General features: G+C 46.1%; 1 long non-coding RNA gene across 3 annotated transcripts in view; it reads left to right on the forward strand.

The window, feature by feature from the left end:
• The window catches only part of LOC128340423 (uncharacterized), a 110,690-nt gene that overhangs the window by 77,702 nt on the left and 11,336 nt on the right, over positions 1-21,652 (forward strand). The window contains exon 1 of one of the 3 annotated variants that reach the window (XR_008313705.1): positions 10,000-10,138. The exons of the other annotated variants lie outside the window; for them this stretch is intronic. This is a non-coding gene — a long non-coding RNA (uncharacterized LOC128340423). Of the gene's footprint in view, positions 1-9,999; positions 10,139-21,652 lie in introns of those variants that run through there. 3 annotated transcript variants of the gene reach the window in all.

Raw genomic sequence — 21,652 nt, forward strand, 5'->3', positions numbered from 1 at the left:
ACAGACTGGTTCCAGATCGGCAAAGGAGTAAGACAAGTCTGTATACTATCTCCTTATTTATTCAACTTATATGCTGAACATAAAGTGAGAGAAACTGGATTGGAAGAAGATAAGCATGGTTTTAAAGATGGAGGAAGAAACATCAATAACCTGTGCTATGCTGATAGCTGAGAATGCGGATGATCTGCAAGCCCTAGTAATGAAAGTCAAGGAGCATAGTGAAAAAATGGGACAATGACTAAATGTCAAGAACACTAAACTAATGACAACAGGCACAGCAACCAGCCTCAGAATTAATAATGAAGACATCGAAGTGGTGGATAGCTTCTGCCTTTTAGGATCGACCATCAACAGTAAAGGAGCCAGCAGTCAAGAAATATGCCGCAGACGAGTACTTGGTAGGGTTGTAATGAAGGCCTTGGAAAGGACATTTAGATGCTGTGATGTGTCTATACCTACAAAGATTAGAATCTTTTGGAACCATGGTTTCCCCACAACACTCTATGGATGTGAAAGCCCTGGCAGAACAATCCAGCCAGACCAATCACAAACCTGCTGCAAGCCGCTTGCTGCCCAGTGGGCTATCACGCTCATGAAAGGGCCAGTCTACTGGGGATAAGGCTGTGTTTGCTGTGCCCTTCATCCCCACCCGCAGACTGTGTACTCATGAGTTGAGCCACCTACTTAACCACCAGAGAATCCAAGGGGGCCCCAATATCATGGGGTTGCCAACTTTCTCTGTTAAAGAATAGAAAAGAATCCCCACTACCTCCCTCTCCCCAAATCCCTCTGAAGCCTTGTACACACCCCAGAGGACATCCTCATACCCCATGTACCGTAACCCTATGTGCCATAGCCTGGGCACATGCATTGCTGTGTAGTGGGCCAACAGGACAGTACATCTACTCAAAATTAAAAATCCAGGATCTGCTCCATCTGTGCACAGTATGCAGATGAGCAAGTGCTGGGAATCATGGGGGAGGGCACTTTCTTCTGCTCCCCTGACCCCAGGACAGCAAGGTCACCTATAGGGGCAACTGGCAATGGCACACTTGTGCATAAGTGTGAATGGCCAGGCAGGGGGCTGGCACCTTGGCCACCATCCCCAGGAGCAGGAAAACAGTCTCAGAGATACCTTCACCCACTGCTTCCCAACACACAGCAACACAACTCTACTTGGAGCACTCATAGCCTGACACTATCCTGAGCGGGCATAGTCCATGTGGTCATTTTGTGTCCACACTCTTCTTGATGAGGAGTAACTAGGGCCTTGCTCATGAGTAACCAGGGTTGTAAACCTCCCCCCAGGGGAAGTGGCTGGGCCCCACCCCCACCCTTTCTTTGTAAAGAATAGAAAAGATTCCTCCAAACCCCCTTCCCTTCTTCCCTGGCAGACTTCTGCACTTACCCAGAGAACATCTAGATGCTCCATGTTTCATTGCCCACATAAGAGCAGAGGGGTTAGGGTTAGGGTTAGGTCTGGCCTGTGTCAGACCTGGCCATGCAGAGGCCCACTGGGAATACTTGGTGGCCTCCAAAATGGCCACCACCATAGGAGGAAGGGCCAGAATGCCCCAAAAATGGATCAAACCAGTCCTTTTTAGAGTGGGAGAAGGCCGGTGGGGGGAGAGGGAGATGGCAGACACACACACACCTCTGCCGACCCAGACCTGGTGGTGAGTCTTTCATTTAAACAAACAAACAAACAAACTTGGAACCCCCAAACCAGCTCGAATTCAAGCTGAGCCAGGAGTATGTTCACAGGACACAAAACCGAACATGCCTGGTTTGGTTTGAGTCTGGTCCGGACTCAAGCCAAACTGGGCAACCAGTTTTGTGCACACCCCTATTGATGTCCTGGCACGAGGATTCCTGGGAAAGGAGAGTCCCGGTTTCCAGATGCCCCAGGATGATGGGCTGGCCCTTTGGGGCAGTGGCAGTAGCTCACACCCACACATGGATATGCGGACTGGTAGGGCAGAAGGTTTGACAGGGGCTTGGCAGCAGTTACAACCTTGGCCAGCTATGTATAACCTTGGTTATAGTGTACATGTGAACCCGGCCATTATTTGCTGGAGTAAATCCTATTGAAAAGTAGTAGTCTTTTGGAGTAACCCCTGGGTAGCACTGTTGAGTACTTGGGTCAGGATGTTAGCCAATGTGGGGAAAGGAAGAGAACTATAAGTTTGGGATTTTTTAAAACATCATTGTTTATCATTTGTAACAATAAATACTTTGCTGAAAGTAAGAGAGAGAGAGAGTTGTCCAGCAGAGTATATATATAGTCTGTTTCCAGAGTGGAAACCCTTTAAGCTCAACATTCTAACTGTTTCTTCTCTCTGTTTTATATGTAGCATATTAAGAAACCTGGGCAATTCTGCCACATTCTGTCTTCAATCCAACCCTACATATATTTACTCAGAAGTAAATCCTACTGAGTTTAGTAGAGCTTACCCCCAAGCTAAGCATGCATGGGATTTCAGCCCTAAGCATTCATTTGTGAGTAACATTGCACAAATGTAAATATATGCAATATTACTCAGAAATAGTAAAGCTGTGGATTAAAAGCTGTGCAGCTTCTGCCAGGCTAATTCTAAATATGTGAACAAATCAACCATGTAGCAACTCTTGAACTCAGAAATGAGGCAGGGATTTGTCACACAATAATTGGAGCATTTTTAATAAACTGGTATATTACACTTGTACTGTGAAACATTTCAAATCTGCTGCTGTATTCCTTTAAAGTGGTTTGTTATTAAACAACAGCTGTTGCTAAGTAGGCAGTGTGAATGATAATAACGGCTGTTGATTGCCTCCACCATGTTATGGCAACTCAGTTATTTGATGCATTTTTCCTATCCTTAATAGCAGCTGATTATTCTCAGTGACCATTTCCATGGTACATTTGAACAAGGAAACCATTGGCATGCACCTGCCAATGTCAGTGCATGTGAAATTGCAAACAGGAATCAAATTGTGTATACAGCTTATGCTAGTCTCAGACTCCATGCCCCACAACCAAGTTTTCATGAACATATCGGTAATGTGTACACCGATCTGTCGCAAACATCTCTCTTTCCCTACCCTGTTGAATTTTAGAATTGTCCATTATTAGGAATACAGTGATTCATGAGAATGGATAGTACTTCAGTAGATATTCTGCTTATCCAGCTGAAACAAGGTCCCTCAATGGTATGTATAAGTTGATCACCTATTCAACTTGTGACCTTGTGACAAGCGAAAGAAAAGCTCATTGGCCACTGTATGATGGCCTACCAGCCTGATAAACCTTTTGTTTATGTTGCCTGTCTATGGTTGCAGAAAGCCAGGACAGTCCAGGACATAATAGATGACAGGTGGTTGTGTTGTTTTTGGGTTAATCCATTCCTTGATTCAGGCCATCTTCTGAATGGGGCTTCAATTACTTGTATTCCGGTTCTGGGGTCGAGGTGGGACTAGCAGCCAGCAGCAAGAGCATGGAAAAGGAGTTGGTACATTCTCTCTATTTCATTAAACCAGAGGTGCTCCTTGCCATGGACCTTGGGGATTTGCTCCATGGCCTCCTGCCTCTGCAGCCAGGGTAGGGGGGAAGGAGAAAGTCCCCCCTTTACATTAAAAAATTCCACTGCGTGGTGGAATACTTGTGGGGAAAGTGTGGGGAGAGGAGGGCAGAGTTGTCTTTTACCTAATGATTTTCCATGACCCAGGGAGGGTGGGATGGGGCACGGTGGTGGTGGTGGCAGCTGCAGGGAAGGTGGGGGCTGAGGAGGCGAGAGCTCCCCCTTTTACCAGTACAGGGGGTGGTGAGCTCCTTCCAGCTCCCCTCTCTCCTTCCAAGTGACTGCACAAGCCTCTCGCCTCTCTGCTTCCTTCACATGGAGGAAGGCCGGAAACAGACTGCACAGCAGAGAAGCTTGTGCAGTCACTTGGAAGCAGGGAGGGGAGCTGGAAGGAGCTCACCCATCCCAGTAAAAGGGGAAACTCTCATCTCCTCATCCCCCACACAAGTACTGCCGCTGCCATGCAGTGGCATTTCTTTTAAATATAAAAGGAGACACTTTCTCCTTGCCCCCCACCCTTGCTACAGCTGTACCCCATCCCAACACTGGCAGAGACAGGGCTCTGGGGAGGGCCCCCCAGAACATTTGGAGGCCCTCCAGAGGCAGGAGCAGCACTGGCAGGTATTGATTTTTTAAAAAAAGACTTAAGGGGAGGTCCTTGTGATGGGGGGGGGTGTTTCCTCACTGCGGGGGGGAGCTTGGGGGGGCTTCCAAAGCCCTTCAGATCTGGGTTTATTTTGGACCTAGATGCGCCACTGAATCAAACTATTAATATTCCTGATTCAACCCCACTGCCTTGTCCTTGCATACGACAACTCTTTCCTTTGGATTCTACAGTGGTCTGCATTCCTTTTGGGTACACTAGTTCTGCTCTGCAGGGATAAAGAAAACAAAGATGTTGCTGATCCCAAACCTCTCACTGGAAGGATAAATAACACCACAGGAAGGTCAAAATCCAGTCTTGGGCAGTGGTCAGCTCAACATCTTAAGAGGAGCAGCCATGTTGTTGAACTGCTCTTTTGTCACTTCGTACTTACAGATCCGCTGCTTTAAAAAAGCTAAGGTGAACATACCCTCTGACAGCTAGGGCTAGTACGCAATCACAATGGCTGACATGATGGGGAATATCACTCGAAGTAGTCCCACTGAAATTAAAAGTTAGGCAATAATCAATTTGGACTTTTAATTTCAATGGGACTGCTCTGAGTGATTTTTGGTTTGGGATTTGAAACATTCAGATAGAAGCTCGAAATTCTCGGGGAACCTCAGTTAGCTTTTCTGGTAGAAATGAGGTATAAGAGCATCGTTCCTGAAGGTCCTCTGTCCACTTCATTAGTACTCCTTGGCGAAGTAACTTATGATCCTTTTCTCACTGCTCATGGAAACAGGCTACTCGGTTAGTGGGGAGGAAGCCCTAAAGAGCTTACTTCTCAGCAGACAATCATTCCACCATCCCTGGGTGGGTGGATCACCCACCCACACAAGCACTGGCTGCTGCAGGTAGTTCCAAGGGCTGGGGTGCATTGCCCAATGCAATGGGCAATCCCGATGCATTGCCACGCTTTGCCCTGCCCCCCAGAGCTCCACTAATGCACCATATGAGTGTGCGATGCATTATGGGGACCCCCCTCCCCTCGTCTGCCAGCTGCTCAAAGAATTGGGGTGAGGAGAGTGCTCGCTCTCCTAACCCGAAGAGTGGCTCCGTAGGTGGGTTTGCCACCATGGTGCCATCGGGATCACACACACATTCAAAACCAGGCTGGACTCCCTTCACCCAGTTTTGCAAGTGCATGTGAATAGCCTCAGTAGGTTAGATTGTGAGCAATGCAAACCTATTGAAAAGAGCAAAACCAAAGCTCAGTTGTAAAACTTCATAGCAGCCTTTGTGGGGCATTTTTATGTTAAGCACTCAGATTTTCTTTTTAAAATATTCTGTCAGCTGTGTGCAAAGCAGGAGACAACATTTTGTGATTTTAACAATGAGGTTATTATATTGTTTACAAAACACGTATTTATTTCGCCCTTGAAGAGAACTCAAGTTATTTGAAAATTTCCGTATTAGAGATTTCAATCTAAACATCCCACCAGTGTTACCCATCCATACTGATGCACTGAAAATATTCCAGAATAGTAAGTATCTGTGCTTTGTTTTCTTTGTTCTTTTCTGGTTAGAGACCATAATAAAGATGATTCTGATTCTGAACAGTGAGAATCAGCACAAAAGTGCTGACATGAGCTAATGATGGAATGTAACTAACTAGAGTGTTGTAACTGCAAGGGGAGAATGTTGCATAACAGGGGGAAAAGTATCAGCATATGGAAATTCCCTTTTCAGTACATTCAATAAAGGGATGGAAAGGTATTTCCTTAGAGATTTTCAAAAGATACACAAGTTAGTATCAATGTTTTTTATTGTAAAAGCACTTAATTGTTCTCATGGAAGACTCCTAGGCCACAAGCCAACATAGAGTTAGGCTCAAATGATTTATGTGGGCTTAAGAACACCATGTTCTATGTTCGATAATGACCCTGGTTATTTTGCCCTCCTAAATCAACAGTATGCCAAGGACCATATTTCATTTGCTTCGTATGATTTCTGCATACCTTGAACTATAACCTTGAAATAAATAGTATTCTTAAGAATCTGAATGTTTCAGACAGAGATTACACACAGAAATGGTATACCCTTTATAGTGACTCTAATGCAGGCCTGCTCAACTTTGGCCCTCCTGCAGATGTTGGCCTGCAATTCCCATAATCCCTGGCTATTGGCTGCTGTGGCTGAGAATTATGGGAGTTGTAGTCCAAAAACAGCTGGGGGGCCTAGGTTGAGCAGGCCTGCTCTAATGAAATAACCAAAATCATGTTGGGAAATGTAGTTTATTATACATCTTCAATATAGTCAACCAATTTTTGCAAATATCTGTTGATTGTTTAATGAACATAAGAACATGACAACAGCCCTGCTGGATCAGGCCCAAGGCCTATTTAATCCAGCATCCTGTCTCACACAGTGGGCCACCTGATGCCTCTGAGAAGCCCACAGGCAAGAGGTGAGGGCATGCCCTCTCTCTTGCCATTGCTCCCCTGCAACTGGCATTTAGAGGCATCTTGCCTCTGAGGATGGAGGTGGCCTATAACCAACAGCCATTGATCTGTACTCCATTAATTTGTCTAAGCCCCTTTTAAAGCCATCCAAGCTAGTGGCCATCACCACATCCTGTGGCAGAGAATTTCATAGAGTAACTATGTGCTGTGTGAAAAAGTACTTCCTTTTGTCGGTCCTGAATTTCCTGACCTTCAGTTTCATGGGATGACCCCTGGTTCTAGTCAACCAACCAACCAACCAATCAATCAATCCATCCATCCATCCATCAATCGTTATTACGGTCTTAGACCAGCATAAAGTAAAAGGGCTGATTACATAAAAGAACAAATATTAAAAGCTTGTGGATAAATGACTAAATGCAAGATACAAACCTATTTTAAGTCGATAAAAGGCCAAAAATAGAAGTAAAATGCAAACTATGGTTATAAAGAAGTAAATATTAAAAGACTGTGGGTGAATAACAACACAAGCATATACTAAAAAGCTATAAAAATAAAATTAAGAACATTATAGAAAGAGGCAAAATTGCACTATAAAGTCCTATAAGAGGCCTTTAAAAAGTTATAAAAAGGCATATACAGTGCAATCATACAGGGGCAACTATAGTCATGATAGAAGTTTTAGGGCAGGGTAACAAGCCAGAACGCTGTAGAGTTGTAGATCTGTAGGAGTGCAGGGCTGCTATGAATCGCTCTAAGGCAGCAGGCAGAGGGCATGCTGAAATTAGTCCATAAAGTAAGTTGCTGGACAGGAGGACATCAACTGCTGGATTTTAATCGCTGCCACGCAGAACCTGGCAACTCGGTCGGTGATATCAGAGTTGGAGTCGGAAAGCAGCAGGGAGGTGTAAAATTGGTCCGTATGATCTAGATACTTACATAATAGCAGTAGAATGAAGGTGGAGTGGATATCCCTGTAAAACAAGCACCAAAGGAGGATGCGCTCAGTTGTTTCTACTTGCCCAGATTCACAAGGGCAATGTCATTCTGGAAATGGGATCTTCCTGTAATGTCTCTCAAGTACTGCTTGAACATGGCAATGTGCCAGCGTGAAGGCCCTCCTGTGCTTTGGAACTTCCAGCTGAGTTAGGTGTGCCACAGGAGGGGCAGAATATCTACATCCCTCACTAGCGAGGAAATTCAGAGCCCTGCCTATATCAGTTTGACACTATGTCTGTAATGCCCTTTTGATGAGAACCTTGGCTGGATCATAGCCCATTCTACCTATGAGGTGAGGTGGGATTGGCCCAGGGACAATATGTTAGTCCATATTGACTGTTTCCAGCTGGATTTGAAGTCTTCACTCAGGGTTAGGGGGCCAAGACCAAAGGGGCAGTGAATTAACCTGAGCCAGTATTTGCATATGCTAATCCAGACCCTTGCCTCCACTTTCATCAGGCCAGTCTCCAATCGCAGGGTAACATTAAAGACACATCTTGGGACTTGAAGGGTTACTCTTAAGAACTATGATTGCACATGCTCCAATGGAGTGACGTTGGAGAAGGGACCCAGCTGGATACCACAAAGAAGCAGTGCTAGTGGCTTGGCTTTGTACAGTTTAAGCACTGTGGGTTTGTAGTGGCCACCTCTTGTCTGAAAAAACTTAAGGATGGCAGAAGAACTCCTCTGTGCGTTATAGCAACGTAGTCCCCATGTGCCCTTCTAGTGCCAGTAGAGTGAAGGACTACCCCCAGATACTTAAAGGAAGGAACCTGTTCTATCTTGTGCCCATCTATATGCCAAGAGCGAGTCTTAGGCCTTTTGGCAAAGGCCATGATTTTGGTTTTGTGGTAATTAAGTTCCAGCAGATCTTCCTTGCAGTATTGCACTAAGGCCCTCAGTGCTCGTTTAAGACTATTAGGGGTCCTTGAGACTATTGCTGCATTATCTGCATATAGTAGGATGGAAATATGGGCTCCTGTTAGTTTTGGGGGGTGAAACTCTAGATTGTTGAACCGGCCCACCATGGTGTTGATGCAGAAGTTAAATAAGAGTGGGGCCAGTATCCAGCCTTGCTTTACACTCTTCCGTGTTTCAGTGGCCCCTGTGAGATGTCCCTGAGAGTTGCACCTTAACTTGAACATCGTGCCAGTGTGGAACATGCAAATTAGATATAACAGTCGCAGGTCAATCGTGGAAGCTTTCAGCTTCTCCCACAATTTGACTCACGAGACGGAGTCAAAAGCTGCTTTAAAGTCTATGAAGGCTACATAAAGGGAGGGTGTTTTGCAGGATGAGTATTTTTCAATAAGGTGCTGGAGTACTAGGCATTGGTCAATCATGGACCTTCCTTCCCGGAAGCTGACTTGTTCCTTTGCCAGCAAATTTTCCTGCTTCAGCCAGCCTTGAAACTTCCAATTCAGATGTCTCACATAGAGCTTGCTAATTGTATTGAGCAGGCTAATGGGTCAGTAGTTGGCAGGGTTGTCCCTTCTGCCCTTTTAGAAAATGGGAACAATAATGGCTTATAATTGCTGCCCCAAAGTCCTTGGGATATGACCATGTGTATCAATGAAGGTAAATAGGCCAGGATGGGGGCCCACCAGTCCGGATTATTTTTGAAGACCCCAGGTAGAACCAGGTCATCATCCCCCGGGGTCTTTCCTGATCTCAGTTGGGCAACAAGACTCTTCACTGCAGATGTTGTCACTGGTGGCCACGCGCTCGTGTCCTCTCTGGCTTGCCCAGGGCATCTGCTTTCTGTGGAAGAATCCTAAGAGAGATCATAGAAGTGTTTTTCCCAGATCCCCGGGGGGATGTGGCAATCTAAATGGACCACACCGTTGCCATGGCTGCTTATGGTGACCCTGGTTCTAGTGTTGTGAGAGAGGGTGAAAAGAGGGTGAAAACATTTAACAAAAAGGGCATGTAAGCAATTTTCTGCTTCATGGGTGGATTTTAGTAGCCTTTCTGTCATTAAGCAGCTCTTTATCTAAGGAACATTTTCAGGAAAAGAAAGTACTTTTAGAAAAATAAATAAATAAATAAATAAATTGTGCAGTGTGATGTACATCTTGCTTGTGGGCAGAAAAAGAGCCTGCTGCAACCAAGACTGTGTGTGTCTTCCTTAAACTCAGGGATCAATCCTAACTCCATTAGCAATAGTTTGGCATCTACAGAGCAAAACTGAATTACTCCCAGTTTACAAGGTTGTACTGTCCTAATCCAGGAATGTTAATCAATACATTTTTTGCCATTGACTTCAGTGGTATTCAGGGTGATGCTCTGGCTTAAGTTACGTCATGAGGAAATGATGACGCGAATAGAACTGTTTATGTGTCTAGTACTGTGATGTGGCAGACATTGGAATCCAGCCTCTCCTTCTAACAGTCAGGGATACCACAAAAAGCCAAGGACCCATAGATGTCTGTGGACAGGTAAATAGGTTGATTGTGTCCCACACCTCTGTGAGCCTGCCTGCCTTCACCTTCATGTGTGGGACTGGTACCACCAGAAAGTTGAGAAGAAAGGTAAAATAATAGACTGGATTTTGAAAGATAATAGACTGTATCTACAGCTTTTGGTCTTTCATTGTGACATTGGTCGCTGGGAAATAGCACTGTTGCTTTCCACTGCTATAGGGATGCATCAGTGCCCTTTTTTCTAGTGATGGGTGAACCCCCACCAGTCCATCTTAATATGTTTGGTTTCCTAAAGACAGTCCTGTGCATAGCAACTATGTCTTCCAAACTAGCAACTCAATTTGGGATTATTATTTTTTAATCTATATATATAATTCTCCTGGGTGTGCCTTTCGAACGTGCATACCAGCAGCCCAGCTGATTGGCTGGGCTGCGGGGGCGCCTGATAGGTCCTGGTGCACCCAGGAGAATTGGCTGGCTGGGCGGCTGCGGAGGCAAGGCGGCGGGCCAGGCTGCGGCAGAGGCAAGGCGGCGGGCCAGGCTGTGGCACGGGCCAGGCGGTGGCGGCGGCAGGCCAGGCCACGGTGCGGGCCAGGCGGCGGCGGCGGACCCCAGCCTGGCCGCAGATGTGAGGCAGCAGGGGCGGCCTGGCCCGGTCCGGCAGCACGGTGGTGGTGGCGGCGGGCCCGGCTGCGGGTCGTAGGCGGGTAGAGGCGTAACTAGGGAAAACGGCACCCGGGGCAAGCACTGAAATGGCGCCCCCCGCGCCCCCCAACATACTACATTATACTTAGGTTTTTCCTCACAAGCGCCCGCCGCCGCCGCCAAGCCAGGCCACTGACTGGCCGCCAGGCACCAGCAAAGCGGGGGGGGGGGCACGGGCGGCGCGGAAGGGACCGCTCGTGGGGGAGGGGGCGCCGACTTGCTCCCTTGACTGCTGCAGCGCTGCTGCACTGAGCAGGAAACATTTGTATTAACAAAAATTTTTTTAAAAAATTAATTTTTTGTCATGGCGGCGCCCCCCACGTGACCAGAAAAGATGGTGCCTGGGGCACGTGCCCCCCCTGCCCCCTATAGTTACGCCTCTGTAGGCGGGACTCGGCCCGGCTGCGGTGGCGGGACTCGGCCCGGCCGCGGCGGTGGCACTCGGCCTGGAGACGCAGATGTTCTGCGCCCGGGCCCACTAGTAATTATTATTCCTTGTTTACACAGTCAGGTGTTATTGACTGGTTTGTTTTATCCAGACATCGAGTCCTTCCCAAGGACCTGGGATGGCTGAATTTTATTATCAGTGTTGTTGCTGTCAATATTATTATAGATATCGTCACAAAATATAGGCTGTTCCCAGTAAAGCTGCCTTTTGTAATTGGCTGATGGTGATTTCTGTGGCCCCTTTGGTGTTGAGGTGCTCTTCAAGGTGTTTTGGAATTGCACCTAGGGTGCCAATTACCACTGGGATTTTTTGGGTCCTTTTCTGCCACAGCCTTTCAATTTCAGTTTGTAGACATTTGTATTTTGTTATTTTTTCTATTTCTTTTTCTTCTATTCTATTTATTTTTATTTATTTTTATTTTTTATTATAGTTTACACAGTCAGACAGGAGTTATTGATTGGTTTGTTTTATCCAGACATCGAGTCCTTCCCAAGGACCTGAGATGGCTGAATTTTATTATCAATGTTGTTGCTGTTATTATTATAATAGATATCGCAGAATATTATTGTTGTTGTTGTTTACACAGTCAGACAGGTGTTATTGACTGGTTTGTTTTATCCAGACATCGAGTCCTTCCCAAGGACCTGGGAAGCCAGAATTCTATTATCAATGTTGTTGCTGTTATTATAGATATCGTCGCACAATATAGGCTATTCCCAGTAAAGTTGTTTTTTGTAGTTGGGTGATGGTGATTTCTGTGGCCCCTATGGTGTTGAGGTGCTCTTTAAGGTTTTTTGGAATTGCACCTAGGGCACCAATTACCACTGGGATTATTTTGGTCTTTTTCTGCCACAGCCTTTCAATTTCAATTTGTAGATCTTTGTACTTTGTGATTTTTTTCTATTTCTTTTTCTTCTATTCTGCTATCACCATATTGCTATGTTGATTATTTTAACTTGTTTTTCTTTCTTCTCGACTACAGTTATATCTGGTGTATTGTGTGGCAGATGTTTGTCTGTTTGTAGTCGGAAGTCCCATAATATTTTTGCATCTTCATTTTCTACCATTTTTTTCAGTTTTATGGTCCCACCAATTTTTGGCTACAGGTAGCTTGTATTTTTTGCAGATGTTCCAGTGTGTCATCCCTGGTACCTTGTCATGCCATTGTTTGTAGTCAGTTTGTGCGATCTTTTTACAACAGCTGATTAGATGGGCCACAGTTTCATCTGCTTCTTTACAAAGGCGGCACTTGCTGTTTGTTGTGGATTTTTCGACTTTTGCTCATATTGCATTTGTTCTTAGTGCCTGTTCTTGTGCAGCCAATATTAGACCCTCGGTTTTTTTCTTCAAATTGCCATTCTTAAGCCATTGCCAGGTCTTGGTGATGTCTGATTTTCCACTTATATTGTGCAAATATTGACCATGCAATGGCTTATTTTTCCATTTTTCTGCTCTTGTTCTTTCTTGTAGACTTGTTCTTTCTTGTAGGTCTGCTTTGTTTCATTGGTGTTGAATAGTTTCTCATTCTTGACCATTTGAAGTGCATCTTCTTCACTGTCCTTGATATATTCTTCAAGGCCTCTTTTCTCCTCCTCTACTGTTTGATGGACTTGCAGCATTCCTCTTCCACCTGAGCTGCTAAGGAGGTATAGCCTATCTACATCACTGGGTGTGTGTGTGCAGTGATATAATCATCATCAATCATCATCATCATCATTAATTATAATCATCATTAATTATTTATTATTATTACATTTTAGATCCTGCTGTTCCTCCAAGGAGCCTATAGGGGTGTACTTCATACATAAGTTGTGAAGTAGGTTAGGCTGAGAGAGAAGTGACTGGCCCAGAGTCACCCAGCAAGTATCATGGCTGAACAGGGATTCGTACTCAGGTCTCCCTGGTCCTAGTCCAGCACTCTAATCACTACACCATGCTTGCTGGGTTATTTGGTATAGAATTAATCAGGATAGTTGGAAGAATTTTAAAAATGTAGATGGAAACATAAGTGACGTCTGATGATCAGTAGGAGCCAGTGAGGCAGTTTGCCAAGGCAGCTCTCCACTCAGAAACGGTGTGCTTGCATGATGCTGGAAGCAGCATCCCCTGCCTCTTTGGCCATATACTAAAGGTGCCTAAAGGTAAGGGTGGGGACTCCCCTTCCCACTTAATATTCAAACTGCAGCCTTCAGTGATTTTCTCTCATGAGCTGCTTTACTAGCTGCCATTGCTGATCATGATATTTGTGCTCATCAGGGGTGCAACTAGAGAGGAGAGCTCAGGGTGCAACTCAGGAGAGGAGAGCTGGTCTTGTGGTAGCAAGCATGACGTCCCCTTCGCTAAGCATGGTCCGCCATGGTTGCATATGAATGGGAGTCCACATGTGAGCACTGTAAGATATTCCCCTCTGGGGATGGAGCCGCTCTGGGAAGAGCAGAAAGTTCCAAGTTCCCTCCCTGCCATCTCAAAGATAGGGCTGAGAGAGATTCCTGCCTGCAACCTTGGAGAAGCCACTGCCAGTCTATGTTCCTATTATTGATCAGGGTGGGGCAAATGTCCCTGGACCCTCGGAGGGAGGGGGCCCACTTCTAGGGCGACAATTGCTGCTGGTTCCTGACTGGAGGATTCATCTCAATTGTCCTGTCCAGGAGAGGAGAAGAAACGAGTGCTAGGAAGCATTCCCAACTCCTCCTCTTCTCTTGACTGACTGGCTAGTGCTCATGTTCAACCCACCTCTTCCCAGAGGCGTAACTAGGGAAAACGGCGCCCGGGGCAAGCACTGAAATGGCGCCCCCCCCACCATGCCCCCCCCTTAGGTTTTTCCTCACAAGCGCCCGCCGCCGCCACCAAGCCAGGCCACTGACTGGCGGCCGCCAGGTGCCAGCAAAGCAATGGGGGGGGGGTGCAGGCGGCGCGGAAGGGACCACTCGTGGGGAAGGGGGCACCGATGCGCTCCCTTGACTGCTGCAGCACTGCTGCACTGAGCAGGAAACATTTGTATTAACAAAAAATTAAAAAAAAAATTAAAAATTTGGTCATGGCGGCGCCCCCCATGTGACCAGAAAAGATGGCGCCCGGGGCACGTGCCCCCCCTGCCCCCCCTATAGTTACGCCTCTGCCTCTTCCTCAGCCGGACTGACAGAGAAACAGCATGCTGAGAATATTTTGTTTTTCACCATGTCCTTCCAGTTCTTCTGAAGAAAAGTCTGGGCAGGGAAGAGAGAAAGGTGGGGGCGGGCAGGGACTCTTCTTCTCTTCTTGTCTTGGGCCTACTCCAACCTTGCTATACCTCTGGTACTCATTAGCTTTTATATAGTATTGGATGTTCTCCAGCTCTTCTGGATCGTGTGTGTTGTCCAATATCGCTCTGCTGTGATTGGAATATATCTTAAAGCAGGTCTTGAATTCCATGTTGTTGTCCTGAAACCCAAACAAATTGCGTTCCATTTCTATAGACTTCCATTCCCGTTGAAAAATTTCAGACCTAGGTGGAAAGTCTCCAATTAGAGCAGGATGCTATTTTACACGAACAGTTCTCACTACATAATAACCCCTTAATTTGCTTCAATCTTGCATACACAAACAAGGGGCAAATGAGAGGCTGGTGCTTCTTAAAAAGCACAAAGGGAGATCTAGATTCATTGGGAGCTCTTGAAGTGCATTTCCCCCCTTCTTCTTTTAAAAAAACCCCTTTTTATTGTTTTTCGACAAAATAACAAAAACAAACAAGAAACAGTAAACAATAAAAAGGAAAAGAAAAAAAAGTAATTTTACAATTAGCAGTTCTTGGACATCTCATAATTGCATACATCAATTGGGAGGTCCAGCAGCCTTCTAAGCTCCCCCTTCCAAAAGAAAGAGACCCACCCACACAAATCCACCCTTGCCAAAAATTATTAGGGGGAAAAAAGAGAAACAAACAAAAGAACAACACCAAAATAGCCATATATTCTAGAAAGAAAAGCCAAATCTTGGAGGGGGTGTTTACCCTGTGCTACTTTGTAAATTATGAAAGGCTCCCAAGTGGAAATAAATGTTTTATCTGACGTGTTCTGTAATTAAGCACTACCCTTAGCCATAGAGGCATATTCCCATAATTTTAATAACCCCTCATCTACCGCCAGGATTATTTGTTGTCTCCATTTAGCCACATAGAAGTGTGTTCTTTTGAGGAATAGCTTGTATTACTTTTAGATTGTATGCCTGCCAGCAGGAATTGGTCTTTTTAACTCAGTCATCATACAGTGCTTAGTGGCTGAGGTGCTGTATAAATCATAGATATTATTATCATGTATAAAGTGCATGGAACTGGTTGAATTTCAGAATTCTGTTTAGTTAAAGAATGACTGAAGAGGGGCTCAAGAGGGTAAGGGTGGCATAGTTACTATTCATATAAATATAGATAATTACTTTTGGGATAAGAATCTCTAATGCTTGATGGTGTAAACCAACCCTTTATCTCTATGAGTCTGCAGCCCTTCAGTTCACTAGGCAAAACCAATAGTAACCACCAGCAGACCAATCAAAGGCAGAGAGGAGAAGTCTCACACTTACCTTTAGGTACTGGGTAGAGGCAGGGGGCTCTGAGTAGTTATTAGGAACCTAGGAAGTTGCCTCATACCAAGTCAGACCATGGTTCCATCTAGCTCAGTATTGTCTTCACTGACTGACCATGGCTCTCCAAGGGTTTCAGGCCAGAGTCTTTCCCAGCCCTACCTGAGGATGCCAGGGAGTGAAACTGGGCCCTTCTGTATGAAAAGTAGATGCTCTGCCACTGAGCTATGGCCTCATCCCCAGATTCCTACTGAAGTTATTAGCCCACCCCAGGGCAACTATTCAATCAGAAATGATACACTTGAACAGTTCTGGCTACCACACCCCCTGCCTCTGCCACCAAAAGGTAAGAGCAGACATTTTCTCTCCTACCCCCAAAGCTGGAAACCACTCAGTTGCCATGCCGTAGTTGCTGGTGCTTTCACACCACTTGCTGCAGCCACATCTCACTGGTTTTTGCAGATAACCTTTTTCCTATCAGTAAAATACATCCGGAATGAGACATATTGCTGTAGATGTCTTTTCATCCTGTTGTGTGTGCAGCTCTTAAGCCATAGTTGAGTTGAAGAATCCTGATCTGTTCATCATGCTTGAAATCAATATAATTACATACAGTACTATAAAGATCTATATCAGGTCTAGTAGAGCTCTTTTACCTTTCAGCTAATCTCTCTTATACTGCCTTTTAAAAGCAGTTAACAGCAGAAATTAGTCAAAATAAAAGTCTTTGTGGCACCAGCAGGATGAGAGTGCCTCATTATTGCTGAAGAATTCTCATTTGTGGCATGGTCTGCCAAGAAGATACAGTGTGCTCTTGGACCAGCTTTTTTTTTTTTTTTTTTGATTAAAACATTTTTATACCGCCCAGAATTTACGTCTCTGGCCGGTTTACAACATGTTGGTGCAAGCTCATCTTGATGAAGGGGTGAATCACAGAAGTAGCAGCTTAATGACTGCACATTGCCAAGAGCTTCCAGCCCTTGTGAAATACAACCTGTTTCTGCCCCAGAGTCAAATGTAAGCAATCCAGTTCCAGCTCTAATGGGATATAAACATGGTGCTGATGTGGATGGAGCTGTGCAACTGAATACATGCTGGAATATGTATCTCATTCAAAACAATGCAGGACGAATAGAGTGACTACATCCTCCCTTGGATGGCCATGCAGATGTACATTTGAGTTCATTACTAAGGGGAACCCTTCTCAGGGTTCCACAATGTGTGGAGCAAACTGCCGTCCTCCGCCCCCACCTTCGGCATTGCCCCTCCGAAGACACGGACCAAATCCACATCCAAACTTTAACAAGAAAGGGCTTACTATGCATTGCCAAAAGGCAGTGTGAAAAGGAGGCCTAAGCCAACCACGGGAGAGAAGCCCTACCCTCTTGTCCCTGTCCACACATTCACGGAATCTGGGGAGACTAGAAGGAGGAACAAGCCTGCTAGCCATTGCCCCTGATCTCCTCTCCCTCAGCTGAATGCACAACAAAGGTGTCTACACAGGTATGGGTTTCCATGTGATCAGTCACTTGTGGGTCCTGATCACATGACAACCCTGGCACATATACAACCATATGTGCATAAAGGCCTTTACAGATGTTGAGCTGCATGTGGCATTGTGGGTTGGGCAGCTGGCCAGTGGGCGTGTTGATGCTGGGGTGTTTCCAGCAGATGTGGTTCTACTTCCCTCTCCAGGGGTGGCCCAAGGCGTTTCAGTGCCTGAGCCAGGGCTGCCTTGCAACATCTCACTCCCCTCAGGGAGAAATGTAAGGTGTGGACTGGATGATCACCCAGATGCCATGTGAAATGATAGCCTCAGGTAGAGTGTGTGCCAGGCGGCAGCATGTGTGGGGAGACACTCACCCACCCTGTCCCCACTGCTGGCATCACCCCCTCCCAACTTCCAACTGCTACCCCTGGCTCTTCTCCACTGCTAAGTGCTGGTGCTGGAGTGCTGGTGCAAGCAAGTGCTGCTGCTAGATCAGGCCCTACTCCAGCTCTTTTTGGACTACAACTCCCACAATCCCCAGCCACAGTGGCCAATAGCCAGGGATTACAGGAGTTGTTGGCCAACATCTGCAGGAGGGCCGAAGCGGAGCAGCCCTGCGCTAGGTCCACAAACGGGGCATGAGCGGGAGATGTGGTTCCATCTTGCTTTCCATGCGTTTGGTAGAAAGGAATGGCTGAGCAGGGGTAGGCTTTGAGCGCTTGCTGTTGTGCACATCTTCCTAGTCTGTACTGTACGTTTCTACACTGTCTGCAGTTTGGGGAGCTGTACCCATGGTGTGTGTGTGTGTGTGTGTGTGTGTGTGTGTGTGTGTGTTTTAATTTGCACATGCAGTGCAAGCCACCACTTCCTCCAGGGGACAAATGCAAGATGATCACCCAGCTGGACAGCAGCAGTTGCAACAGCTACACTGTCAGCAGCTCCCACAATCACTGGACTCACCAGGGGCCACTCTGCCCCAAGGCCACATAAAACAACAGCCTCAGATGGCAAGTGTTGTGGGGGGTGGCATGTGTGGGCACCCTGTCCCACTCTCCCCTGCTGGTGATGTCCCACTTGGCCTCCTTGCACTGTCCGCAGCTCCTCTCTACTTTTGAGCACTGGTGCTGGAGCAGCAGAGGGAGTGAGGAGAGGCCACCAAGCAAAGCTAGATCCACAAATAGCAGTATAAGCTGGAAGCAGAGCATGCCCACAAGGTGAAGCCAATGGTGGGGGAAGTGGGGCAGTGTTGGGGGCACAGGGGTGGGTCAACGAGGACGATGGGCAGTGTCAGTGTGGGTGAGGCAGCATGTTGCCTCTGCCTCAAATGATGAAAGGCAAGGAGCCAACCCTGGGGTTTGCTCCTAACCATATCTATGCTCACACATCACCCACACGTTACATTTGTCCAACCAAAATATACCTGGGCCCAGTCATGATTGTATGGAGAAGAACTATTGACTGTGTGCTCCAGCTCTTAGTTTCAGTTCTAACTGCAGTGTTGATTCTTCCCTGCCAATGTATCAAGCAGTGCACTGCTCAAGAAACATACATACTGTGCCAGAACACCAACACAAATGGATATAAATATAAGCACTCCCAATACAAAGTCTAAGGTACAAAGCCCTCAGCAAAACAACATTTACGCTGCCAGGTTTTGAAGTTGCATCCTTAACAGCACTTTGATCTTCAGCGACTACCAGGTGATAACCATTATCTGCATGCCATGGGAAGCTTTGCCTTCTACGCCTTGCATATTGAACTGCTCAAAAGGCACAAGAGCAGGCCAGACTGCTGCTTTTCCTGGCTGCTTGGCAACTCAGTTAGGAAAGGAACCGAAAACATCCTCCCCTACAGCTCAGGATACTGCAAGTTCATTTTTTGTCACCTAACCAAAAGAAAACCACAGGCCTCTGTGGGTGCCAGGAGCCAAAATCAACTTGATCGCACACTTTACCTTTAAGCACACTGCAGTTACCAGCAAATCCCTTGCAGTGCTTCGGTCATATTCCAAAGACACCTGAGAAACAATAGCCCTAATTGGATGTTAAAAATAAAAGCACTGCACACATTTACAGGGCCAAAAGTGGGTCAGAAGCCCCGCCCCAGTGTGACACGGACACCCCTCACCATGCTGCTAATGGATAGGTTGAAATTTGTCTGAAGTGGCAAATGCTGTTAACTGTGCTTCTGTGACTGGCAGCCTAGATTGCTCCAGACTACTTTGGCACAGCAGGGAAATGCTTGACTAACAAGCAGAAGGTTGCTGGTTTGAATCCCTGCTGGCACTATATTGGGCAGCAGCGATATAGGAAGATGCTGAAAGGTATCATCTCATACTGTGTGGGAGGAGGCAAGGGTAAACCCCTCCTATATTCTACCAAAGACAACCCCAGGGCTCTGTGGGTACCAGGAGTCGACACTGACTAGACGGCACTTTACCTTACTGATCCTGGAAGGGCCCACTCTCACAGTGATAGCATTTCCCTCTTCAGACAAATGCTGCTGTAATTATGAGGGGTTCTGTGGAGGGCTGAGTGATGTGCCAGGGTGGGACTTCTGACCTGCTTTTGGCACTGGAAGCATGTACAGTGCTTTTATTTTTAACATCCTAACATCTTATGCACCTGAAAATAAAATAGAAATGCCATTGGCTTTATTCAACAACAACAACGACAAAAAAACAAAGTTGAATGGAAAGTGAGCCATACAAGGTAAAATTTTGATAGTCTGAAATCTTCTATCCCATTTCAGTATTAGTATTTGGCCACCTCTAATTTGACCTTCTTAATAGTACATCTATATAGTTCATCTGTGAAGATCCGTCTCCCTCTAATAATGTGGAGTAGTAATGTGATCTAAGGGACTGAATGCATTTTCATCAGACATGGTTATTTTATAAAGTCTCAGTTTAAAAAATGTATTTTGCTGCTTTTTAGTTTGTAAGAAAACTTGAAAATAAAAAAGATTTGGGAAAGTCATTTGCTGACAACCTGACTAATTACGCACTGGCACACTAGGAGAAGCAGTGCTGTAGCTACTGGTGTGTGTGTGTGTGTGTGTGTGTGTGTGTGTGTGTGTGTGTGTGTGTGTGTGTGAATTTCAGCCATTTCCCCTATCCTTGAAAACACTCTACGTCACTTGAAAATATGCCCCTGAGGGATGCACAAACCTCAGGAACATGTTTTAGGTGGCACAGAGAGCTTCCTGGGAAAGAAGAGTTTATCAGAATTTGCCCCCAGCACTGAGCCAGCAACAGAGCTGAGTTAGTTGAACTTTTCAGAAGTACCAGAGCTTCATTAGACAGGATGTCAGCCTTTGTTTTACAAAGCCATATACCTTTGTAGTATAAATAGATATGCCCTGCACTTTATTGATTCATTTTTTAATACCAGATTAAATATAAATACCCTGCAAAGAATCCTGTGGGTTGTAGTTTGGTGAAGTGCCAAGTATTCTTTGTTAGAGATGTACAAGTGAATAACCATTTAAACCATTTTAAGCAAGTATAGCAGAGATATCCTTGGAGTCTGGAAATGCAAATACCTCTGAGATAAACAGATGTCAGATGCAGGGTGTGTGGCTGGAGTGCCAGGTGTAGCCCCTGACTGGTGGCAGCCAGGGTTCTTTGAACCTGTCCACTCAATGGTAGCTCCGCCCCGATCTGCACATGCCTTCATGTTAAAAGTGTACAGGTCCCTTAAATGCATGTACAGATCGGAAGTGTACTACAGTATGTAGATTGAACATAATGGGGCTATTCACACAGCTGTGCAGGTGGGTGGAAGGCAGGGTTCAATCTACTTTCTCCAATCATAGGAAGAACACAGGAAGCTGCCATATGCCACTGAATCAGACCACTGATCTATCTAGCTCAGTATTATCTTCACAGACTGGCAGTGGCTTCGCCAAGGTTGCAGGCAGGAATCTCTCTCAGCCCTATCTTGGAGATGCCAGGGAGGGAACTTGAAACCTTCTGCTCTTCCCAGAGCAACTCCATCCCCTGAGGGGGAATATCTTACAGTGCTCACATTTCTATTCTCCCATTCATATGCAACCAGGGTGCACCCTGCTTAGCTAAGGGGACCAGTCATGCTTGCTACCACAAGCATGCTCTCATGCTTGAGAGAAACCAGCTCTCCTCACATAGGAGAGGAGAGTTCTCCTCCAATCAATGGTCTCTTCTTTGGCAAGCAAGTCACACACCTACATGACCCATACTGCCAGGAACAGTGGGGATCAACAGAGGGTGAGACTCATTTTCCCGGCCTCCAGATATCCCACAAGGCACTGTGCAATGAATGGAGTGCCTTGGGGGATTCCCCCTTAAGATGGGTACTCTAGACGCACCCGTGGAGCCCAAAGAGACACATGAGCCCGGCAGCCACGTAAAGGGAAAGCTTGCTCCCTTAACCTCGGCTAAGAGCCA

Source organism: Hemicordylus capensis, chromosome 1 (assembly GCF_027244095.1).
Source record: "Hemicordylus capensis ecotype Gifberg chromosome 1, rHemCap1.1.pri, whole genome shotgun sequence".
In the NCBI taxonomy this organism is placed as follows: domain Eukaryota; kingdom Metazoa; phylum Chordata; class Lepidosauria; order Squamata; family Cordylidae; genus Hemicordylus; species Hemicordylus capensis.